The 26,658-nt window shown below is 32.3% G+C and overlaps 1 protein-coding gene across 2 annotated transcripts in view; it reads left to right on the forward strand.

Annotated features, from left to right (window-relative positions):
- NOVA1 (NOVA alternative splicing regulator 1) overlaps positions 1 to 26,658 on the forward strand; it is a 151,230-nt gene that overhangs the window by 22,150 nt on the left and 102,422 nt on the right. Inside the window, exon 2 of one of the 2 annotated variants that reach the window (XM_055309295.1) lies at positions 25,248 to 25,349. The exons of the other annotated variant lie outside the window; for it this stretch is intronic. The gene's annotated coding sequence lies outside the window, so the exon portion shown is untranslated. The remainder of the gene's footprint in view (positions 1 to 25,247; positions 25,350 to 26,658) is intronic. 2 annotated transcript variants of the gene reach the window in all.

Below are 26,658 nucleotides of genomic sequence, written 5' to 3' on the forward strand. Positions count from 1 at the left end.
TTGACTTGTTTTTAATTTTTTTTATTGAAGTTTTGTTTTTAAAGCGTTATTTAACATGGTTGGTTTCATCATACTCATATCATGCTTTTACTTTTCATCCTTGCAAAATAGTTTTAAGATTTGTCTACATAAGCAAATAAAACAGATTATGGTTATGATCATATTTAATTAGAGTTATATATAAGTAGGAAATAATGTTTGAATTTTAACATAATTCCTGATTTGTAATTTATTTATTTATCCGTGTAGCAAATATTTATTAAGTATGGATTATGTAGTGGTCATTTTGGTATATACGGAGGCATTTAAGACCAAATTTCTTATCAAGAGAAGGCTACAGAATGAAGCTGGAGTGTCAGGCAAGGGCTAGAGGGCCTTTTAGTCTATGTCAAATTAATTTGGACTCTTATTTATTTTAAATCAGATTGCACATAATATGTTAATACAGTGCATAATGTTTTTTTTCAGTGCATAATATGTTAAAACAACTTTCTAAATCACTAGTTATTACATATTCAAACCTACATTGATGATCAAAACTCCTAAATGGTAGGGGGTATTTGCAATTTTTAGAGAATTATTTAGTTAAAATTTACCTAGAAGATAGGTGACAATACAGTTAGGATTTTTTTAATATAAAAAGCCACTATGTTTGGAGAAACTGGTTAACTTTAAAAGTTTGAAGTTTTTAAGTAATTATTTTCTGATAACTTCTTCAGTTTTAAGCAACCGCTAATTTGTGTGGCTCTGTTTAAAACTGGAACCCAAAGTTGTTTGTACAAAATATATTTTTATATTAAGACTCTGGTAAAGAGGATATGTGTGGAAACTAACAGAATGAAATGATTTGAAATTAAAACTGAATGACATTTCCAAGGTAGTAATGAATGTACTACACTCTACATTAAACATATCATTGCTGTTTTACTTTTTTCAATTTTGTGATACCCATTTCTGTTCTTGAAAATCTTTAAAAATGTGCAGTCCTTTTTTTCTTGAACTGTCAGTATTTAAAATGTAAGTGTAAGATCTGATGTTGTTCAGCCTCATACTTTTATTGTCATCCACTTTGTGTACTTTTGCTCCGGAGTTGTTGAGCATCCCTTAGATAAAAGACTAAAATTGGACCAGTTTGATTTTTTTTGTTTGTTTGTTTTTAGTCTAACATGTATTTATCCAATTGAGCTAGCTCTTGTTTTTATCCTTTCAGCTATCTCTGTTTAGCTTTCTATCCTGTGCCTACTTTTCAAACTTTTCATCTTTGTCACCCTGTAAATTCATTGCACTACCTTCAGACCCTCTAACTGAATTTGCTTCAGTTTCCTTAGATCATCTTTAAGGACCTCCATCAACTTCTTTTATACTTCTTATTACTCTATAACTTTACCTTTACTCTTTGCCTACATTTATCTCTTGAGAGGGAATTCACTCATCTTTTGAGGCTATATTTTATCCTGTTTTTTACCTTTTTTAGACTCTTGTTATATCATCTCATTCTTTTTGGATCTTTTTATTTTTTCATTAGATCATTTCTTTTGCTTAGAAATATGTTCAGTTTTTATTGATCTTAAATTACAAAAGACTAAATCCTTTCTTTGATTCTGATAATTCTCTTATGTTTACTGCTTCCCTCCCCTCTGCAGATTTCTTGAACGCATAATTGGTATTTTGAATTTCAATTTTCTCAGCAATCTGCTACTCCTGAAGTTATTCAGTTCTCTTAAAGTTTTGTTAGCTCTTAGTTCTTCAACTCACTGGATTAACTTTTTCAGCCATCTAGTGATCACCCTCTTAATTTTCTGGAGCATTCCATGTTGATAAGCACTCTCTTGATACTATTAGCTTCCTTTGACTTTCTTGACAAAGATCCCATTTCTCTTTTTATCTTTCTAACTGTACCTTCTTAAGCATTTTAGATGAGTTTCTCTATTAAATCATCCCATCAACGTAGTAGTTACATTAGATTTTGTCCCTGCCCCTAAAGATTCCTCTGACTTTAATTATTTTGTTTAGGTCGTCCTTAAGTCCATATATTTAGATCAAAACTGTTTTGAACTTTTACTTGTGTAATTCTCATCATAGATTTCATGTATTTCAAAACAAATCTATTTAAACCTTATTTAAAATCTTTTTGCAAATAACCTTATCCTAAAAGTACAAATTCTTTAAATGGTTCACATGATTGGGGCTTTTACTTTTCCTTCCAGAGATAGTTGGTTTTATTTCTATACCTACCCCTAATTGAATGAAACACATAACACACACACACATACACACAGACACACACATCAGTATTCCTGTGTACCGTTAAGGTTCCAACTTACATATTTCATCATCTAGGAATTCTTCCCTGACCATGTAAATCTAGTTAGGGACCCATCTTTTTGTTCATGAAGCATGCTGTACTTCTCGTGTTCATAGTAATTGCAAATCTTGTCTAGCACAGTACGCTGCTAGCTCAATGACAATGAAGACCAAAGCATCTTTATTTACAGTGTATCCCTCATATTTTAATATGGGTTCTTAAGTGAAAAGGTAATCTCTTCTTTTGAGTACCCTCAGTATGTAGAGATCATTCCCTTATTTTGCAACACCCCAGGGGCAGGATACTCACAAAAGAGAGACTGACCTCAGTTGTTTTGTTCTCTTCAGAATGTAAGGATGGTTATTTCCTTCTTGTTCCCTTCTTTGAGTCCTAGTTTCCAAATCTCAGGCAGTAGGAAAAGTATCCTTAATCATATATTATATATTACCAAAATATTTTAATCTATATTATTTAGTCTCAAAAACCAGAATAATAGATCACTAGTCATTGCCTTCTACTTCACCAGTCTGGGAGAAGAATCATTTCACAGAATTTAGGAGGATTCAACAAAGGAGAACATAAATGATAATATTGAACTTAGTAAAGCCTGGTTTGGAATTCCTTCCAAAGGTGAAGTGTCTATGTAGTATAAATTATGAAAGATTCTGTTTCTTCATGTTACAGTATCCTAACATTGCTTCCTGAACAATTGAAAGAGGTGATTCAGGAGATAGAGTAATTTAGTTTTATGTGTTATATGAACAAAAGGCGTCTGGAACTTTTATCTATTGGTTTTAAACATATGGACATATGTGTATGTGTGTCTGTGTATATGCATATATATGTATCTGTACACATATATGTATTATATAGGTAAAAGCCTCCCTTTTTTTCCCTAATCTGTTTCTATGACAACTTCATCTTGACAACTGTAATTTTGTCATTGATGGGATTTTTAGTGCTATCACCACAGTGATAGAGGATGGATTACTTTAGTTCAGTTTTTAGAAACTAATGATTTGTATCTTTTACAATTAGTGAAAAATTTTAGTGAGGTAGAGAAGTATTTCCTCCTGTTATCTTTTCTGGCATTTACTTCTGTAGATCCTTTAAGGTGAAGAATCAAGAGTGGAAGGTTTAAAGTCATTAAGTAATGAAAACACTGGACTCTTGTTTAAGTATGTACTTAATCAGAACTTCAAAATTATTTTTTTGCTTGTTTCATTAGATGCTGAAAGGGAAGTTCCACACAAAGAAATAGTATACTATTGAAGAAGTAAAGATTTGAAACAATCTGGGACTAATTCAAATAGAAAATTGCTTTAGGCTATCCTCTCAACTGTTACAGTAATTGCAATTGGGTTTGGTAATTATTTGTTATTAATAATGGGCAAGTTTTACATCTTCATTTTTGTCACTGTGAACTTTCTGATAGTTTGTGTATCTAGATCTGAGGCTTATCCAGTTACTTTCCATGATAAACAGAATTTTCTAAAGAAAGAAAGATGGCAGGGCGCATGGAATTTTTAGAAATTACGTTGGAAACGTTAACAGTCAAATATATTTTATCCACTTCTCAGTGCTTATTAATATTTTCATCATCTGGTTTGTTGTCAAGAAGTATGATTAATAAACTGCATGCAAGTGTAAACTATAATTCAGCCTTTTAAATAATTCAGATTTCTTGCTCATTTAATCAAAATGTGTTTTGGGGAGGAAAATGGGAAAGAAATGAATTAAAATATAGTATGGTATTCTATATGCAAGATACTTTCCTTGGTTCTTTAATTTTGGTTATTTTTCATTTCTGGAAGTATTGTTTGATTCTTTTTCAGATCTCTTTGCTCATGTGTTTGCAAGACTAAATAAATTCTCTGTGATAATTCTGCTATCTCTTGTTTCTGCTGGTTCTCACTCATGTAGCCATGCTTCCTTGTACACTTCATAAATTTTTGTTATTACTTTTTCTTAACAGTTTTTTTTTAAGTTTATTTGTTTTCTAACAGTTTTTGAAACCTCAGATAAAGGTAGTTCCCTTCAGAGTGGCTTTGCATTTACTTTTGTAAGATGCCTGCGGTCACTCCTAGTTGGAACAACTTGAAACTGAGTTCTTGGCTTGAGGTCACTTAAATTACTGAGGTATAAATTCAGGCTGAAACCTGCTTGAAGGTGGACTTGCATTTATGAATTACTAGAAATTTTTATTTCCTTCTTTCCAAGAGTGTATGTTGGGGGAATAGTCATAGTAAAAGATGTTTCTGTTTAATTCTTAAAATGATGACATGGCAGATTGGTATCAGGGTTACTGGAGACTCTTTAGTAGGCTGCCCACCTTGAACATACTCTTGTGCTTTTTATCCTAATCGTCATATTCAGGAACATAAAAAGATAGAAGCTCAAATTACATTGGTTCATAAAATGTATTCAAGGTAAATATTCTCTCAAATGCTCTGCTATTCCTCAGGGTTCCTGCATTCATTTAGGTCTTGACTTCAATATTTATTACTTTCTTGCCAGCTAACAAATGCCAATGAGTAATGTGTGTTAATATTTTTGCCCAACCTATTTAGATGTTTCAGGCAGAAAGACTGGTCTGATTATCTAACGTATTGTATTGCCAAACATAAAAGTATACTAGATTTTTTTTTTCAAAATTATCTTAACCTGTTTCCCCCAGGTACTCTGGTAGTCTATACATGTATTATAACCATTTCAGAAATGAGGTTACCTGACCCGTCATGCACCTGGTAATTGAAGAAGATTGCTCTGTACGCAAATTGATCTATCTGACTTCAGAGTCCTTGCTCTACATTGTACAGCACTGCCTACATGTAGGGTTAGATTTTTTCATCTATAAATATTTGTTCTAAATAGTGTTTATGTTGTTGATCATTGGTGGTGTATGTAAGGAAATGGAATCCTGAATTATTATCTCAAGGAGTTTTGAAAAAGAACATGTAATAACAGTTACAGTACTGTAGAGTTAGAAATACATGTCAAAAACAGGTAATTATTGCATTGTGATTCCCTTATGAAAAAAAAAGAATCTTTTCTATTTTCCCTAAATCTCTCCTTTTACCTCAATATTGTCTACTTAGTTTTCCCCAACATCCCAGCAGATCCTTTCCTTATTGCCACCTTTTCCTTGACTTTAGCAGTGCTATCAGTATTTATGTTAAGATGTGTCACGTAGTAAACATCAAGAAACTTCTTTGGGTGTTGTAACTACAAGTGGAAATAAACGTAATATAGCAATTTGTTAAGCTTTTCTCATCTGTCAGTAGTGAAGAGAGCTTTTATTGATTACCAAGTAGGAAAATTAAAAAAAAAAAAAAGCATTACTAGTTCATATTGAACAAGAGAAACATCGCCTAAAATGTTATCAGATGTTTTGCATTTTGATATAGCTACTTCAGATTTAATAGATTTGAGAAAATGGAAAGTTAATGAAGCAGAAGAGTAGAGATGAAACATGTATAAAAACCATGTATGAAATGGAAGTGATCTTATTAACAGTTGTCCAGATTAGGTTACTCTAACCACTACCAAACTATCAGGCAAGACCTGTGAATGTCACAGGATAAAGTGTATAAGAACTATAAATTTTTCTCAAGGCATTCTTAAAAATTACATTTAAAGTTGATTATACTGTGTGTTATTTTAAGTTGGATTTTAAAATTTAAATAAAAGTATATAGACTTTAATATATTGGTTTTTAAATCATAACTTAGCATCTTCTTGTGAAGTTTATTAAAAGTGAGCTGAATTGAAGGCAAGTGTGTTTTTTTATAGGAAATTAAATGGATCTTTTTCTCATTTTCTAGTTATTTATTATGAGCTCATCCTATGTAAGAGATATTTCTAGGTAGTGTTGAAGATAATATACTAGGTTCTACTTTTAGGAGAGGGGGAAAAAAGCAGAATGTTTGTCTAAGAACTGGTCTCCTAGGGAAGATTTTTGAAAGTAGCTTTTAGCCCTTTAAAAAAGTTGGTAAATGGATTACTTCTTTTTGCTTTTCTCATCTCTTATTATGATGACTTCTATTTTCATATAATTTTTATTGATAGTAAAAATTACTAGCATCAATAAGAAATACTGAATAAGAAAGAAGAAATATGGTGGGTCCTTTTTCTCAGTATCTGTTTTTTACTTTCAGAATTACAGTTTTTGCTCCCACAGTCTTGATCATAGTATGGGATTAACTTTCTTATTAGTTAAGAAGTGAATTAATAGATGATAAGGGAAAGAGTATAGTAAAATAATAACGATGGTAGTGACAGCTGACATTTATTGAGCATTTACTATTTACAAGGCCATATTCAACACACTGCATACATATGATTTGTTCTTCCCAATAACTTTATAAAGTAGAGGTGTATTCTTGTAAATTGAAAACTGAAGTACAAAAGTCAAATCACTTTCTCTGGGTAGTCGAACCATTGGAGTTAGACTAGGTCGCATATGTGTATGGGACTCTGCATGTAGTTGATTTTTAGGGATAGTTCTTGTTCTGATGGCAATGAGTTAGACCTGGAATTTGAAGCTGATCATATAGAATAATTCTGTTAATAGTCTTCAAAATAGGTATATTTTCTTAGAAATTGCAGATCTGTAATATAGCTTAAGCTCTTTTAAATTCTTTAATCGTGGCATTTTAAAGAATTTGCTAACCTGTTTTATGTACTTCCTATAACGTTTTTGTTTTTTTATTCTACTCTGAAACAATGCTTTGTCATTCGTGTAATTCATATAGTTTTTTTTTTCAAATTATAATGTTATCTCTATCTTTCTCTGTCATGCAGCATTTTCTTTTTTACCATTTTTTCTGTTGTATCATGGTTTCTTTCTTTCTGCTCACTCAAATGCCCTGTAACAATCATAGATAGCTTTCTGAGTTATATTTTTTTCTATATGGATGCCCATTTTGTGTTGTCTTAAGAACTTTACCTTCAGTTTGTATTCTTATGCTCCTTTTTTCTTCTGTCAAATTTTCAGCACCAGAGATTAAATAGGAGTTAGGAAAAAAAAAGCAGTAAGAGAGACAATGTGGTGGTCCTGGTTTTAAGTTAATTATTTTCATCTGTCAGAGATTTGTTTTTATTAAGTGTTCATTTCCACACAGTATCATTTGGTCCTTAAAATAGGAGAGTGCTCAATGCTAGGTTACAAAAATGAATGAGCATGGTGTGCCTTTTTTCTTTCCTGTCTTATCCAGGCTCTTATCATGTCTTGGCCTCATATCACACTGAATATTTGGTCTTTTATATGTGGAAACGAAGAAGTAATAAGATAGATATAGAATAGGTAGACAAGAAAGAAAAAAGGTGGGAGAAAGAAAGAAGGCAGAGAGGGTGGACTGTGGGAGCAGGTGTGCAAGCAAGCGCTATGGTGCTAGGACTACAGCAGATCTAGCAGCACAAAAGAAAGCCACTGGAGGAAAGAAAATAAAATATCTTTGTAATCTTGGAAAGGGAAAGGGTGCTTTAACAGACCTCAAGGGCAGCACTGTAAAATAGTAAAACTCCCAGTCGGTAAAAATAGAGAACAAAGTCAAACTGTTGTGTTCTTTTCAAAACAGAAGGACCAATGACAGAAGAGATTTCTCTCAGTATGGACTTCTTAACAAAGTTGCAGAACTCCTATTGATTTCAGTAGCTGTTAAGTTTTATCTTTCACTATTTACACTAACTACTTTGCCGCACAGTTTAATTATTGAGGCTCACAGTGATGACCCTCATGCATCAGGAAATGTTTCCTTTTTTTTTAAGACTTATTTATTTATTTATTTATTTATTTATTCATTCATTCATTCATTCATTCATTCATTCATTCATTCATTCATTCATTTATGAATGATAGACATAGAGAGAGGCTGAGACACAGGAGGAGGGAGAAGCAGGCTCCATGCGAGGAACCCGACGTGGGACTCGATCCCAGGACTCCAGGATCGCGCCCCGGGCCAAAGGCAAGCGCTAAACCGCTGAGCCACCCAGGGATCCCCAGGAAATGTTTCATTAAAGAAATTAGGGGGGATCCCTGGGTGGCGCAGCGGTTTGGCGCCTGCCTTTGGCCCGGGGCGCGATCCTGGAGACCCGGGATCGGATCCCACATCGGGCTCCCGGTGCATGGAGCCTGCTTCTCCCTCTGCCTGTGTCTCTGCCTCTCTCTCTCTCTCTCTCTCTGTGACTATCATAAATAAATAAATTTAAAAAAAATTAAAAAAAAAGAAATTAGGGATATGTGTGATAATGTTTTAGAAAATTTCCCATAAGTGAATTTAATATTCAGGTATAGTACTTAAAGGTTTAACTTTTTAAAAAATACTGTGATGAAGAAAACACAGTCCCTTCCTGAAATCAACCTTGCATGTGTCATGTGTAATGCAGAGACCCTCAAGTGAATTTTATTGTGAGGATTTTTATTTAGTTATTTATTTTTAAAGATTTTATTTATTTATTTGACAGAGCACAAAGAGGGAGAGCAGTAGGCCAGAGGGAGCAGCCAGCAGAGGGAAAGAGAGGGTGGGTGAGGCTCTGCATGTGGGGCTCTACTCCATCCCAGTACCCTGGGATGATGACCTGAGCCAAAGGCAGGCACTTAACCGACTGAGCCACCCAGATGCTCCTCATTGTGTGGATTTTTAAATAACTTTGTCAAAAAGGATGTAAGGCATTTTACTTAAATACAAATTGTGCATTAATATAATTTTTTTGTTGAGGCATAAAGGACATATAACATTATGTGTATGAAAGGTTTAACATTCTTATCTGACAGAAACGCTAAACCAGACATGTGTGGACATATTTTAATACCAAAAATAATTCTTTACCATATTGTTTATATATTACATACTAATAGGATTAATGTCAATTTTTTGTTACAATTTTCACCTGTTTAACTACCTTACTTATTCAGTATATGAAAGAACAGAAGCTTTGGAATAAGGCAGAACTGAGTGTGAATTCCTGCCTTATCATTTGATATCATTTGATCTTTGAGTAAGTTTCTTTATCTCTCTGTTTTACAGTTTCCCAATGTATGCATGGTTATGGTAGTACTGGTTGCAAGAGGCTATAACGAATGATGGTGTAAAAACTATCAGAATGCAGGCTAAGCCCTCAGGAACTGGTATTGTCTTAGTGTAGAGCAGCATGCAGTTACGAAATAATGAAATTGCGTAAGAATGGCTTCTTGATTTTTACCTTCATTAGCAGTGCTTGAGGTTCTCTATTTACCAAAAAAAATTATTTGTATCCACATAACAATTATTAGTAAAGTTAATTGTAATTAAAATTGTGTGACATTTCCTCCTTCAGTACTCCTTATTAATTAAAGTAGCCATTGTACTTTAGGCATGAATTTGAAATCGTGTAGTGGAAAACTTTGGAACTTTTGTTTTTAGAAAAGAATTATTCTATATCACATGTATGCCAGTTCACTGCTTTTAAACATCTTTCATCAGAACTGAAAGTATATTGAGGGTTTATATCCCTAGGGATTACAACAGAAAGGGTGAGAAGCAGCTGAGCAGGGAATTGAAGAATGAATGCTGACTAATTGTCCCATTTATGCTCCTTATTCACTGGCAACCAAGTAGTTCTACTTTTAATTTTAGTCTTTATTCTTATACAACCAAAGAAACAGGAGGTTCTGTTTACAGAAAGTGCTCTATTTAAAAGCAGTTGCAGTTTCAGAGAAGAAAAAAGCATTAGAAGTTAGGAGGTCTTAGAGAAAGGGACAAATTATGTATAGTGATGTGACAGTACTATTAAATATTTAAAAACTTAGCCTCTGGAACTAGATTTCCTACTGAATTTGGAATTTTCTGTCTTCTATTCATTAGCCCGTGTAAACTCCAGCGATTTACTTAACCTGGGTTTGAGTTTTGTCATATGTAAAATAGGAATAGCAATAATACCTACCTCACAGAATTGTGAGGATTACATTAATAAATACATATAAAGCAAATGGAACAGTGCTTGACATATTGTAATGTTAGTTACCATATTTAATTAAGTCTAAAGTACCATAGGTTGTAAGATAAACCATTACTTTGCGTAACAAGAAAGAAAAAAAATGTAGAAGAAAATGTGTCTTAGAATCAATGATTATAGTATTGTTATTAGATAGGCATATTTAATAAGCTTTTCATATTGTGATTCTTTTAAAGGTAATGTTTTTCTTTTTGTTATACTGCTTGTATTTAATTGACTTTACCAGATATAATACTGGTACTACTATTTACAAGGGCAAAATAGAAAACGACAAACAATGTATGTAAATACTTAGATAATACATATATTGCTTGTCAATTTATAATTTTTGTGGGAGAAATTTTTATTTTAAATTTATAAGATGAATAATTTTGGTATCTGGCATTAAATTTTTAAAATTTTATTTATTTATTTTTTAATTCATCTCTACACCCATTGTGGGGCTTGAACTCATGAACTTGAGATCAAGAGCTTTGTGCTCTTTCAGCTGATGCAGCCAGGCACCCCAGGCATTATATTAATTTTGAACACACTTTCAAATATCTCTAATATGTTCATAATAATAGTTTGTTCTATATCACAAGTATATAATATTATACATGTACATAATAGTATGTTCTTTAGAGCCTACAAAATTCTAAAGTGTTTTCCAGATAATCAAAGACCGTATATTGTGTTCAGTAGATTTGTAAGGCTAAGTTAGAACATAGCAGTAATGATAACCTTTTACTCTTTTATTTTTATTTCTTACTCTTACTTTAAAATTATAAAAAAAGACAGACCTGGGTCTGTTTAATGCAGGACGGAGTATTCTGTATACCCCAGAGGTTCTGGTACAAGTATGATAATTGGTATGTACAATAACACCTAATCATCAAAAGGTAAGGAATAATACTTGATCACTCAAGAATATATGTGGTATTTTTTTTTTTAGATTTTATTTATTTATTTATGAGAGAGAGAGAGAGAGAGAGAGAGGCACAGACACAGGCCGAGGGTGAAGCAGGCTCCATGCAGGGAGCCTGACGTGGGACTCGATCCCGGGTCTACAGGATCATGCCCTGGGTTGAAGGCGGCACTAAACTGCTGAGCCACCGGGCTGCCCTATATGTGGTAATTTTTTTTAAAAAAATCTCTTTAATAAATTGTGATAAAAGGAAAATTTTATCATTTGAAGGCATAAGTTTCAATTCACATCTGGATTTTTTTATGTGCCACTCTGTTGGTGCTGTTCTTTATTGATTTATCAATTTTTTTCCTCTATTAATTTCCCTTTTGATAAGTTGGAAGTTGATTATTCTTACATTTGTGTCACTTCATTCTCTCATATACTTACACAGTAATCACTCCATTTTCTCAACATCTCCAATAATTTTGTATTAAAATATCATATTATAAACATTGCTCTTTCCGAGTAAAGTGATGCATTGTAATTGTCTCCTTTCTCCTACAGCTTGTTCTTTTTTCAGTTGTTAGTAATTACCTCATTTTTATTTGCTCATTTTTTGTGTACCTACTATTTTCCCCCTAAATGTTTCAGCATCTTATATGCGTATCAGTATTTTTTTGAATGCTCAAATATGATTTCAAACACTATCAAATTTGTCTTTTTTTTTATAGAGTTCTTTTTTTCCAAAATGGTTTGTTCTCAATCTAGATTGGTTGCTTTCTACTTCTAGTACTTGGTGAACATCTTGGGACTTTGCCTAGCTATTCTGAGCTAGATCGTTAATTTCCTGAATCTTTTGCTCTCCCCCTCCCCCCCGCTCCTTTTTTCTCTTTCATTTTTTGAGAAGTATATTTTATTTTTCAGGTGTTCTTGATAAGGGAGCCATTCAAATTTGCTTACTTGAAAATATCTTCATCCCATCATCCCTTTTGATTAGATATTGGCTTATGTATATAGTTATAGTCTATAAAATAATTTTTCCTCAGAATTTTAAAGACATTAATTCTATTCTCTTTTCTGTCTTTTTTTTTTCTCATTCCTTTATATTCTACTTACTAGGACATTTTCTAGAATTTTTGTTTAATTAAATATTTTATTTCAGCCATCTTTATTTTCTAAATGTTCTTACTGTTTCTCTGACTATTCTTTTTCTTTTTTTTCACATAGCACATTGTTTTTATCTTGAGGCTATAATTGGTATATTTTATATCTATGAGGCTAATATTTTTTTAAGAATTCTGCTCTTTGTGTTTTGTTTCTTTTGAGTACTTTTTTTTTATTCAATACAATTTTAGTCCTTAATGTTAGAGACTTTTCTGAAAGCCTTGACTTAATGAGATACTGCAGATTTGGTTGGAAGCTGTGTGTCTGGGAACAAGAATTGTTGCCTTGCTGGCTTCATGAGTATGATTAAGCAAAGAGCCTAAATTTTTCTGGGAGATGCCAGATTGTGTGTATCTATAGGTCTATTCTCTGAGGTCTTAAATATTCTCCAGTGAATCTGCAAATATTCTTTCTGGATAGTTTACTTCTACCTACCAACATTTAGGAACCAGTTGAGATCCAGTTGACCCTTGTTCCTTATCTATGTTGTACTTGTTAGTTCTAAGGAATATCTCTGTTCAAAACATTCAGCCCTCTGATCCGGAAATGGAAGACATGTGGAATGCAGTAGTTAACCCATGTGTGAAAGTGTTCTCTGTATAGACTTTTAGAGAATTCCTCAGTATCCACTGCTAAAATTACGTCTTGTCTTTTTGAAATTCTACTAGGCAAATTCTATTATCCTTTTTTTTTTCTGCCACTTAGTTTTCAGCTTCCTCTGCTGTGCTGAGTCTCTAGTCTTCTGCCTGTTTTTTATTTTTCACAACCATGTTTAATTTCTTGTTTACTCTTGTCTTCTCTGCCATTTTCTTTGTCCTTTGGTTTTGTACTTTTTTGTCATTTTAGTGAAGTTTCAGAAGGGAATATGCTGAATCTGCCACACTCAGCCATGATAGTAATATTAACAACTAGCATTTATCTAATGCTTTACCATGTGCTAGATTTGTTCTAAGTATTGTAATGTAGATTTTCATTTAATCTTCAAACAGATGTCATTAGAAAGACATTATTATTATCCTCATTTTATAGATGAGGGAACAAAATGATAAGTAATTTGCATAATACCACATGACTGATAAATGGCAGAAAAATTTGAATCTGGAAACTTACTTCTAGAACCTGAGATTGCTACTTTATCATTATAGGCAAGAAGTCTACAATACCTTCATGACATTTAGAGTTACTGAAACTAATGTACATCTTAAAAATCACTTTAAATAAAGCAAGTCACTAGAGTATTTAGAGGAAAACCTAGTAGTTTATAAATATACTGCATATCGGCACACTCACAAATGTACATTTAGAAGTTACTTATTGAATGAAGAGTAATTTTTTGGTAACACAAAATTAACATAAAAAATTATCGTTTACCACCATTTTTCAGAGTTGTTTTTTTTTTAATGACACTTACTGTCTGAACAAGGACAAAGTGTTCTACACACTAGGTATAACTAAAAAAATCAGGACCAATAAATTTTAGTTGATCTTATTAGAATTTTTCCTTTGTTTCAAAATTTCAGGAGAAGTAGAAATATGATGTTTGTTTCCAAGATTTAAAGATTATGAAAACATAAATCTTTTATTTTTAAAATATATTATGGCCAAACACTTGAAATTTAAAATAAACTTGATTCTACTTAGAGTCACCAGCTAAAAATAAAATCTATTCAATATAGTTTGGTTTTTCTTTTATAATAATAATAAATCATTTCTATTTGTGTAATTTTTCTATCCTCCTGTTTCTTCAGTATAGACAGAAACCTATTGCCTTCCTGCTGAGGATATAATTTCTGAATCTAGGCGATGTACTGTCAGCACAGTGAAGCAGGAAATTATTCTCCTGTGTCAGCTGCTGCTGTTAAAGAATAAAGAAGGTTTGGGATAGGATGCAATTCTATTATCTCTACTCACAAATCTCATATGACATGCAAATAGATTTTAAATTCAAGAGAGTTCAAAATATTTTGTGACAAGAGATACTTCCTGCATACAGCTATTCCTCTACTCCCTCTAAAAATTCCTCTACTCCCTCTAAAAATTCCAAGTATATTTCAAAATTCCATGCTTTTTTTTCTGTTTCAGTGACAGTAGTCCCCAAACTTATCTCCTTACTCAAGTGATAGAATATGTGTAAATCATATTCTGCAGAACATTGGGAACATCAGTATATTAAACTTAACATTAGTAGACCAGCAGCAATGGTAATAGTAATAATAGCTAATAATTATATGGAATTCTCTGTGAGCCAGGGACAGTTATAACTACATGCTTTCTGTATATTAACTGAATTAGTTCACACAATAATCATGTGAGATAAAGTGATTTGCTCAAAGCATATATATATATATATATATATGCGCTATATACATATGTGTTTGTGTGTGCATGCATATATACATATCCATAAATGTATATACACATTAATTGCATTAGTTAACATATACATATGTACATGAAATGTGTATATGCATAAATCTATGTAAATATATTCATATATATATATAAATTTTTTTGTCTGTAAAATTAGAAGCAGAGATAGGATTTGCTCACAGTCTGCCCCCCAAGGTCTCTCCTCATAACTACCATGTTATACTAATAGAATATTCTAGTATAGGCAATAGGAGGGAGTTGCCAAATATTAAGAATTAGGTGTAATATTAAAATTAGGCAGTTTTATACCTTAATCTAATTTTTCTATGAATTAGGTAAAGACTGCCATTATTTGATTTTTATCTATAAAAACCTTGGAAAGTTATAGATTATCTCTTTGTTGATAGTCTCTGTGCTGTGTCTTTACCTGGCATAGATAATAAATTTTAATTTTTTTATTCAATAAAGTTTTACTAAATTATCACAATGAATGATCTCATTATATTTCCTATAACTTTGTAGAGGAAATTTGAGGAAATTATTATTTAAGGACATGTATTATTAAATATGATAAGATACTTTATAGATATTATAAGGAGTTCTGAGAGATTCATGTACATTTTTGGCATTCTTAAATTAGGGGATGGTCTTAGAGTCATGATAAAGCATATATTTATTTTTAGTATCACGTAAAGTACAAATTTGGTGTATGATATCTTGAATATCATTCATGGATATTTAGATTTGGTAATGTCAATAGCAACTGATAATAAGACAATCTCAAATATAAACCTGTTTACATCAGATGAAAATGATATTAAAATTTATAGTTATCTTATATTTTTATAAATGGGTATTCAATATCCTTCCCAGAATTATGGGAGCCAGTAGAGTATTTAATAAATGATCAGAGTAAGATTAATTCCACATTGTTGCATCCAAACCAGACTTTATCTAATCATTATCTTTAATACAGCTACCAGGGTATTTTATATTTTCATAAGCTTAATGGTTATTTCTCATTTTATGAAAGACGCATTAGAGTCCTATATGTACTGAAGAATATTTAAAAATAAATAGAAGGGGCAGCCCAGGTGGCTCAGCGGTTTAGCACCTGCCTTCAGCCTAGGGGCCTGATCCTGAAGACCTGGGATGGAGTCCGCATAGGGCTCCCTGCATGGGGCCTGCTTCTCCCTCTGCCTGTGTCTCTGCCTCTCTCTCTCTCTCTCTCTCTCTCTCTCTTCTCTGTGTCTCTCATGAATGAATAAATAAAATCTTTGGGTAGAGAACTATTAACTTCTCAGTGAAAATTCATGTCATAGTTAATTTCAAATTCCCTTGTCTATATAAATGTTCAGTTGTGTCCAAGTAAGACATATAATATGTAGGCAGGGAGGAAAAACTTATCCTTGCATTCTTTTAGTGAGAAGTTTTCTGTTTCATTTTGCTGAAACGATATCACCTTGTTCCATCCTAATATCATCAGGTAAGCTAGGGAATTTTATAATGATTAAAGTAAGTATAGCATGGATATTTTTTAAAAAATAACCTCAAACTCTTGATACTGTTATATCCATGGCATTATCTGGGCTTCTGAAATTAAAATAGCACATTAAACCTAACAAAATGTCTTGGCCTATTTAAACCTTGTTTCCCAGACACAGCTTTCCTATATTTAGATTATAATTTTATTGTGTTTTGTGGCTTAAATTACCTTTATAAACATATAGCTTAATATGTACCGAGATCCTACAAACTTATGTATGATGAAAGCAAGTTTGTTTAGATGTATGTTTAAATTTCTTACTTTGAATACATGAAATGCTTATTCTCCTTCACTGTGTTCCATTTCAAGTGCAATAACTTGAAAAAGAAGCTTCAGAATGAAAATGTTTTTTTGGTAAAACTATAAAAAAAATAGCTTTACAAAAGAATGTCAGGGGAAAATGAGGAACAAAAAAGTTTTACCTTGATAAGCTCATTTGCATATCAGCCATCATAACAATGTTACCATTGTTTCTTACCTGCCTTATACTCAAGTCACATATTTTAAAATTAGATATAATGTATTTCTTGCATAATTTACTTTCATAACAATTACTGCAAAAATAATATTGTCATCATTTGCATGATAGATTTTTAGGTCTATTTCTATTTCCATGTAATTATCCTAAACCTTTCACTTCTCAATCGTCTTAATATAACAGCCACTTTTCTTTTTTTTTAATTAACAGACTTCAATTTTTAGAGCAGTTTTAGGCTTGCCGAAAAATTGAGTAGTAAGTCCAAGGAGTTGCCATTTAGTTTTTGTCCTGTACCCCCAGAACACTGTTTCTCCTATTATTAACATCTTGCATTAATGTGGTACAATTGTTACAATTTATGTACCTATATTGATAAGTTAGTAATTGAAGTCCATATTTTACATTAGAATTCACTTTGTGTTTTTACAAATATATAGTGATATGTATCCACCATTACAGTATCACACAGAACAATTTCACTTTCCTAAATATCCTCTATGTTCCCTCCCTCTCTCCTTCCCTCCCCATACATTTCTGGCAATCACTGATTGTTTTACTGGCTTTGTAGTTTTGCTTTTTCCAGAATGTTGTATATTTGGATTCATACAGATTAGCTTTTTTTATTTTTCATTTTGCAATATGCATATAAAATTTTTACATGTCCTTTGATGCTATGATAGCTCATTTCTTTGTATCACTGATTAATATTCTGTAATATGGATATACCACAGTTTCTTAATTCATTCTCCTGTTGAAGAACATCTTGGTTGGCTCTAAGTTTTGGCAGTTATGAAGAAAGCTGCTATAAACATTTCTGTGTAGATTTTTTAGTGGACCTGAATTTTCAGCCCATTCATGTAAATACCAAAGAGTGTGGTTGCTGGATCATGTGGTAAGAGTATGTTTAGTTTGAAAAAACTGCCAGATGTTTTCCAAAATGGTTGTACCACTTTTCATTCCATTAGCAGTACATAAGAGTTTCTGTTCTACATCTTCCTTAGCATTTGCTGGTATCAATGTTTTGGATTTTAGCCATTATAATAGGTGTGTAGTAGTATCTCATTGATTTTTAAATTTGTAATTCCCTGTGATACACCATTCTGAGCTAAATTATCGCCTCCCTACCCAAGTTCATATTTTGAAGTCCTGACCACCAGTACCTCAAAATGTGATCTTATTTGGAGATAGGGTCTTCACAGAATTAGTAAAATGAAGTTATTACAGTGGGTCCTAGGCCAATATGACTGATGTCCTTATAAAAAGGGAAAATTTGGACACAGAGATATGCATACAGGAAGAATTCCATGGAAACATGAAGATGCCAACTATAAAACCAAGGATTGAGGCCTGGGATCTGATCCTTCCCTGACAGCCCTCAGAAGGAACCAACCCTGCTAACACCTTGATTTTGGACTTCTAGCCTCCAAAATTATGAGACAATTAATTTCTATTGCTTAAGCCATCTGGTTTGTGGTACTTTGTTGTTGCAGCCCTAACAGGCTGATACACTTAGGATGTTTAGCATCTTTTCATATGCTTACATGCTATATGTAAGATATCTTTGATGAAATATCTGTTAAGATATTTTGCCCATTTTTAAAAACTGTCTTCTCATTGGAGTTTGAGTTTTTGTATATTCTTTGTTTTTTTAATATACATTTGGATGTGTGTTTTGCACACTCCTCACCTGTGGCTTGTTTTTAAAATTTTTTACCTGTTTTTTTTTTTTTTACAGAAGTTTTTAATTTTAATGAATTCTGATTTAGTTTTATTCTTATATGGATTATGATTTTGGTATTGTTTCTAAAAAGTCATTGTTGGGATCCCTGGGTGGCGCAGCGGTTTAGCGCCTGCCTTTGGCCCAGTGCGCGATCCTGGAGATCCGGAATTGAATCCCACGTCGGGCTTCTGGTGCATGGAGCCTGCTTCTCCCTCTGCCTGTGTCTCTGCTTCTCTCTCTCTCTGTGTGACTATCATAAATAAATAAAAATTAAAAAAAAAGCTTTAAAAATAAAAGTCATTGTTAATCCCATATCGCCAAGATTTTCTCCTATGTGATATTTCAGGAGTTTTATTAACTTTGTCTTGATTCATTTTTATGAAAGGTTTATTATCTGTATCCAGATTCTTTTTTTTTTTGCATGTGTATGCCAGTTGTGCCAGCATCCTTTGTTGAAAATGTTATGCTTTCTTCATTGAATTTTGTTTGTTCCTTTGTCAAAGATCAACTGATTATATTTGCTTGCATTTATTTCTGTTCTCTTCCATTGACCAATTTGTTCTTTAACCAATACCACATATATTGACTACTGTGGCTGTTTAGTAAGTCTCAAAGTTGTTTAGCATCCGTCTTCCAACTATGTTATTCCCCTTAATATTGTGTTAACATTCTGGCTAATATTATTTACTAACAGTGAATTAACATGTAGGTTTGGATGACCTGAGTTTGCACGATTTTCCTTACTTTTCAATTTAACTTACAACAAAATATTGATTTTTATATCCTATTAAAATATAGCCTAGGAAAAAGGTATAAATAGAACTTAGTTTTGTAATTTTGACTCACATTATTTTCTTTTCATTATGTTGTATCTCTGAGAAGGACCAATTGATTAAATATATCTTGAATATACATGGCATAATTTAGGATGATGAATGATTATAAAATACATGGAAACTTTACATAAAGTATTATAAAATAACCAATATAATAGGATCCTGAATTCTCTAAAAATGTGACAATTTAAAATGGTTATGTATAATTTAGTCATGTGAAATACTGATACTTCTTAACTTATGTTAAAGGTTTTATCTGAATTTTTAGGGAATTCCCATTAAACATTAAATACTAAATGACTGGAAAGAATATGATTCAGTTTGAGGGAAAGTCCTAGTTATTAAGCTATGAGTCAGCACAGAATATTTTCTAAACTTGTGTTTTAAATTACTCCATTGTGAATGTCTAGTCTGTTTTTTTCTTTCTTTTTTGCCCTTTTGCCTTTTATCCTGCATGGGAGCCTTTTTGTTCTGCAAGCTTTTAAGTCTTATTTAAGGACATTTTACTTTTTAGCTTCTATACAACCTAGTATTTGTTAGTTTTTGTAATAAGATCTAAAATTATAAATGTTGAAAATAAATATTTAACGTGTATTTAAGGGAAAAATCTAAGGAATTCCTTATAAAATGCCTATAGTTACGTCATTACTAGTCGTTCTTAAGAATAAGAAGTAAAATTGTTAATGCAGGCATTTAGTGTGATATTGGTAGAATATTTTAGAGCGATAAAAAGTCAGAATCACTCAATAGCCTATTGGTGCTAACAATGTTTCATAACACAGTATGAATTGAGGTGGAGAATTAAGTGGAGATGGAAACATGGAATGGTTATATTTTTCTCCAGTAGCACCTTTGTTAATGATTGGTCAAGCCACTTTGTTTCTTAACTCATCTCAAGAAAATGTTATAGCTTTTTGGACACTTTAGAAAATCACTTTAATCTGACTTTAATCTAGTGGAGTCTGTTTAATCTGCCTAATTTGAATTTTAACCTCATAGCCCAATTTAAAACTCCTATTTTCCCCGTCTACTCAGTGCCACTTGGGCTCTAGATTATAGAAAGAGTTGTATCTAGTCATTCAGTCTGTCCACTCCAGTGAGTGGCAGGTGATCTGCTTTTTCATTTAAATTCCTATTTCTCCTCTTGGGTTCTGATATCTAGAGGAAAGAGACGGAAAAGGGGAAAAGTTCTCCTATGAGGAGACTTATATATAGGAGAACTTTTTCAGGAGAACTTGTGTTGTTCTATTTTTCTACTTCTGCTTCTCTGCTAAACACTGACTAGACTTTATGCCTTCTGTGGGGAAAGAGAGACAAACACTGGTATTCTGATGCAGCATGTGTGTAAAACCTGTTTTAGGGGTAAGATACTTTTGGAGTGTCACACCATCCAGTTCTGGCTTGTCTTCTATTCATTCTCAGTTTTTACATCTCTGGATGTAAAAGGCTGCTAGGATCCCTGCTGTCTGGAGGCTCAAGTTCAGCTGTCTTCACAGTCAAAGCACTCTTGCTATTACAGGTAGTGACTTCGGTTCTCTCTACCCTGATTTCCAAATTTGAGGGTTTTTTTTCCCTCTCAAATAAGCTTGGGGAAGGGGAGTGGGCATGGGATGACAAGCAGTATAAATGGAAGCAGAAGTCCGCTGAGAGAGATGAGATAACTGTCTTCCCTCTTGCCAGTCTTTTGGATCCCCTCTTTCTGGATTTGAATTCTTTGACAACACACAGCCCAACTACATTTTAAGACAATGAAACAAATTCTCAAGTTGGTAGACTCACTCAAAATGAGACAAAAGTAGAGAGTTCTGGGTTTAAAAGAAACTGAGAAAAGTGAACATGTTTCAGTTATGGAGGAGCAGTTGGTTCTCACATGTTCTGACTTCTGAATGTTAAATATGTGATTGATGATTTTTTGTTCTTAGTCTTGAGTTCTGGTTATTAATCTCACCTCATATTGTTACGTAAATTTTACCATAGTCCTGCTAGTATAGTAGTACCAATACAGTATATCTTCCAAGACAGGCCCTAGTGGATGCCTGAAACCACATATAGTACTGAATCATATGTATACTGTTTTTTCCTGTACAAATATAGCTATGACAAAGTTTAATCTACAAATTAGACACAGTATGAGATTAACAACACAATTAATAATAGAATTGCAATTATAATGATATACCATAATAAAAGTTATGTGAATGTGATCTGTCTCAAAATATTTTATTGCACTGAGCTCAACCATCTTGTGATGTGAGATGATAAAATGCCTATGTGATGAGAAGTAAAGTTAGTGACAGGCATTGTGATGTGTAGTGTTAGGCTACTGTTGACCTTCCGATGATATGCTAGAGGGAGGATCACATGCTCCCAGAGAGCAGTTGATCATGAGTAACTGAAACTGCAGAAGGTTATAACAACTGTGGATAAAGGGGGGCTACTGTATTTCCATTCTTGTTGGCTACTATCAATTCTACCACAGTAGCTCCTATTGTCCTTATAAAAGATAAAACAGATTATATCACTCCCCAGTCCAAATACTGCAGTGGTTTTCTGTAAAGGCCTTTTTTTCTTTTTTTTTTTTTTAAATAGTTCAAAGGCCTTATTTATGGCCTATAAGGAAGGTTCTATGTGATCTGACACTAGGTTAAAATTTTGATCACTTGTTCCTGTCTCAGAACTCTGCTCTTATTGTTATATGTAGTGTTTTTACCCCAGATAGTCTGTGGACTCATGTCATTTCATTCTTTGTTCACTTAATGCTGCTGCTTTAGGTTTTCTCTGACTACTCTGTTAAAATAGTATATTTGTCAGTGTGTTCCTATAACATTTTTTTTTGGTTTATACCTGAATCATTTCTATATATTTCTATTTTATTATAATTTAATAGTTTATCTTCTTTTTCATTAGCATGTAATCTTTGAAAGGGCAAATTGTTGGCTCCTTTGTTCAGTGTTTTACCTAGTGTCTTAAATAACTCATAGGAGACAGTTTTTTTATTGAGTGAATAAATGAATGTAGGAATGCTAGTTTCTATACTCAAACTTTAGAAATAGCTTTGATTTATCTGACAATTTTTACTCTTCTAGTTTTTACATAATAGTATACTTTTGGGTTTTTTTTAAGGATTTTTTATTATTCCTAATTATATATTCCCATTGTTTTCATCCCAGTTGAACCATCCACACCTTAGCTCATTTTCTGTGATGCTGCTAGAGTGATTTTTGTAAAATGCTTCTCAACATGTCACCCTTTGGAGTAAAATATTCTAAAACTCTTTAGCCTAATTGGGCCTGTGTTTACTGTCCTCCTCCTCACTGACCCCTACGTGTACTGTATGTTCTACTCCTGTCCTTTGTGTTGCAATACTCTGAATGCTTTAATAGGTTTCTCTCTTACTTTACTTGAAGGCTTTTCCCTTTTTATCTTATTGCTAAGTGTTTTATTAGTGTGTGAATACATAAAATGTAACTCATTGTGAGAAGACTCTAGAAAAACGTTTTTCCCAATTGAAATTACTGGGAACCAACTATATAGTTGCATCATATCCTACTATTTTGTACATACATAAGCAAACCTTTCAATTTCTTCACTGAGAATCTTTAATATGTGGTAAAAGTTCATTTGACATTTTTGATAAGTATTTAAAAGTTGCCACAATCTTGAAGAGCACCATAAACACTATTTTGTAATGCTCTTTATAATATTGTGAATTTATTTTAAGGGTATGGTAATCTACAGATGTCATAATTCACAGATTCTTTTTAAAGGATGTACCGGTATGATTGTATATTGAATCATTTACCTTCAGAAAGACAAAAATGAAAGGAATAAAGAAAATGATTATGAAAGTAAGAATGTTTCTTGTACAACCTTTTCAGAAAATGTGATCCCTTTTGATAGGTTCTTCAAATTTAGATTTTTTTGTTTGAATGTTATTGTATGCATGAAAAGAAAGACCCATAAAGGAAATTAAATTATCTTATATAGACAATTGAAGCTGAATATTTTCCATTATCTGAGCCTGTTCAAAGTAAGTACAATGTCATAGAAGGGACCAGTGTGACTTTCTTGGAAATATAGACTCTAGGAATACATAGCAGTGTTCCGAAACTTGTATTTAGCATTAACATCTAAAATAATATAGAAATGTAGAGCTCGTGATATTGGTCTCTTTTAGAAGATAGAGCTAAATAAAAGTAGAAGACACAGCTATGAAGTTACCTAGAAGTAAACAAGATGAGACCCTATAAGGAAGTTTACGTTGAGATGAGCTTTTTTTGAGCAGTTATTACTATTACTGACAATAATAGATCAGATACTGTACCATGTATTTATGTGAATAATTTCATTTAGTTGTTGGAACATCCCTGTATCTGTTATTCATAGTACAAAAAGGAAACGGCTGCTCAGAGTTAGACATTTAATTTAAATGAATACGGATGCCTACTCAATTGGGTATCTTCATATCACTAATCAGTAGTTCTTAAATTTTGGAGGAGAAGTCCCAGAACCTTTGAGAACTTCACAAAAACGACCCACTTGCCTTAGAAAAATATGCTTGTGGACCCATATAATATGTCTTTGTTTTAGCATGCAATTTTGTAGAATTTCTAGATTACCTAAATCATCCCATACCTGGACTTCAGATTGAGAATCTCTGATCTATGTCTTCTTTTAATAAAGAGACTGATAAACTCTATACTTTTTTCTTCCTCTACAACCTCTTGTAACTTAAGGGATGTAATATTTATTTACACTATACTTATTCTAGAAAGAATTTAAGGAAGCTGAAAGGAAATTGTGAACTATCTCTAACTCTATTGAGTATATGCCAAAACAAATACATAAATTCTGGTATGGCAAGTGAGATTCAGAAGTTTGATGGATGGGATGCTTTTTAATAGATTTGTTGGGCTCTGCTTCTCAGCATCCTCAATCTGTTTCAGGAATCTAAATGTGAATATTTTGAAGTAACGTAAACTGTTACTTCTTTATAGTAGTATAAACATAGTAGCTGAGCCTAGAGATAAAAAATTAGAAAGATAGTGCCTTCCGGCCTTGTGATTGAGTCAATGATATTCTCAGAGAATAATTTTTAAATTTGATCTAATGATTCCATCAATATAAAATATGTAGAAAAGGTATAGTTGTAGTAAAAGTTGGAGGTAATAATTTTCTGTATGAATGAATTCAAGGTATTGTGTACTTAGGTAACATTGATTTGGGCTAAGGATGAAGACTGTATTTAGATTATAACTCTAACTCTGAAGAAGAAAAGTTGTCATTTTATCTGAGTTTAAAAAAGCTCCATTATATGAAAAATAACCATTGCTAGTTTTGAGGACTTACTATTTTATAAAATTGTGTTTTTTTTAATATAAAGTAATTTAGAATTTCAGGATGAGTTTCCTTACATTTTTAAGATATTGTCATGTCACTTATACTTCAGTTCTGTTATCTCACCTATTTTGTTTTTACCCTCTTGAATTGTCATCTAAAACAACAGCATTAAAATAGCTGAACATAGTAAGAATCTAATTGTATATATTTGCTTGGTTTTATTAGGTAAATTACTATAGAAATAATGTTATAAATCAGTATACTATGTTTGGGTTTAATTTTTCAACATTATGTGTTTTAATATTGATTTATAGTTACATTGTGAATTGAATAATTGTATTTCTACTTTTTTCCTCAATCATTCTTAACATCGAATTTTTAAATGAACGATAGCCCATCTGTAAGGGCTCTTGGTACTTAATGATGTATTCTGTTTTTCTGTGGCACAGTTTTTGGGACAGCCACTTTTGTTGTTAAATATTTTCATTTTCTATAGTACTTTTCATCCCTGTATATATGTACAGGAGTCACTTCACCCACCACCGAATTGCAGCCACTTCTGAGGTGGAACGCAGCAACTGTTTAACAGCGCACTTTCCCCTAGGTGCTGACAGCTGCGGAAGAAATTGTACATGGTCCTGTACAGAAGGTATTTCTCCACTGTGCCATCTGCAGAGTGAAACTGACTAGGAGTACTACATAGACTGTAAGTTTCTTGTGTACCCGTCCTAGACTGGAAAACCCAATAAGAGAATAATAACTGGGAAGCATCATTTAAAAATGTATTGAGGTCACTTAAACTTAGTGCTGCTCTCCCTGGCTCTAAATTTTATTTTTAAGGTCATCTAATTTGTGATTGGTGTAACAAACAAATGGATGCACTCCTTGGCGATTGTTTTATTCTAAAAGCATATGAAACTAAAGTGCTTTTATAAATACTTCACTTTTAATGAAACTTAAAAGAATCAATTTGTTTTTAAATATTTTCAAATAACCAAACCAATATTATCTAAGATTTTAGAGCTGTGTTCTTAAGTAACAAATCAACTTAAAATTCAACAGGAACATCCTAATTAGTTTTGCTTACACTGTTTTATGTCTTAGTCTTAATACTTTCATTCTTGGGTGAAAGCTTTGCAACAAAAAAAAAAAAAAAGAAAGCTTTGCAACAAAGCCAGTTTATAATGAACCTAATTTTGATTATTTGTTTAAGAAGCAATGAGTTTGAATTTTTTTTTTAACACATTGAAACAGCTTGGGAGAGAAGACATGGTAAATATTTGAACTTTCACTTAATGTAGTTTAGTCTTTCTCTCCCATTTCATTTTTTAATGATTTACTTGTTCCTTTTGTAAAAGCATTTACCAGAGTGCTATCTTTAGTAACAGTTCGGCATGTTTATGTCTTATAGGATAGGAAAATAACATTAGGAACTGCTGTGTCTATTGTCAAACAATATGATATGGATTGTTATATTTCATTGTTTTTGCTTTTCTAGTCAGCAGTATGACTTACTATCTATTTTTTTGTGCATCTGTAGAATTTCTATGGCAAGAAACTAGGATCTCATAGTTTCCACAGAACCTTAATTATATGAAATACAGTGTCTTTGTTTAGGTAACTTTATATCCTAATTTAAATGATATTTGTGTACATCTCTATGCCTTTAGATTCTCAATCAAAGCAGATAAAAGCCTCTCTGGGCCACAGTTAACTTACTTGTAAAACGAGGTGGGTGGAAGAAATTATTTCTATAGACCCTTTCTTTATGTGTTTTCTGTTTAACTCAGGGGCAGAATTCTTTGTATTCAGATTTGTAACTTATGTTATGTAATCCAGATATTTTGGTGCAAGTAACTTTGTTCTAGTTAGATAAATGTTCTAACTATTTACCTAGTTAGAACATTATTTGTATTAATTAAAAGCCCAGTGATAGTATTTTAGAGTAAAAAAAAAAAAAGAGGTCTGATTTCCTATCAAGATTTTTAACTATCTCTAATTTTATAGTGGAGTTA

This window comes from Nyctereutes procyonoides, unplaced genomic scaffold (genome assembly GCF_905146905.1).
Source record: "Nyctereutes procyonoides isolate TBG_1078 unplaced genomic scaffold, NYPRO_anot_genome, whole genome shotgun sequence".
Lineage (NCBI taxonomy): Eukaryota > Metazoa > Chordata > Mammalia > Carnivora > Canidae > Nyctereutes > Nyctereutes procyonoides.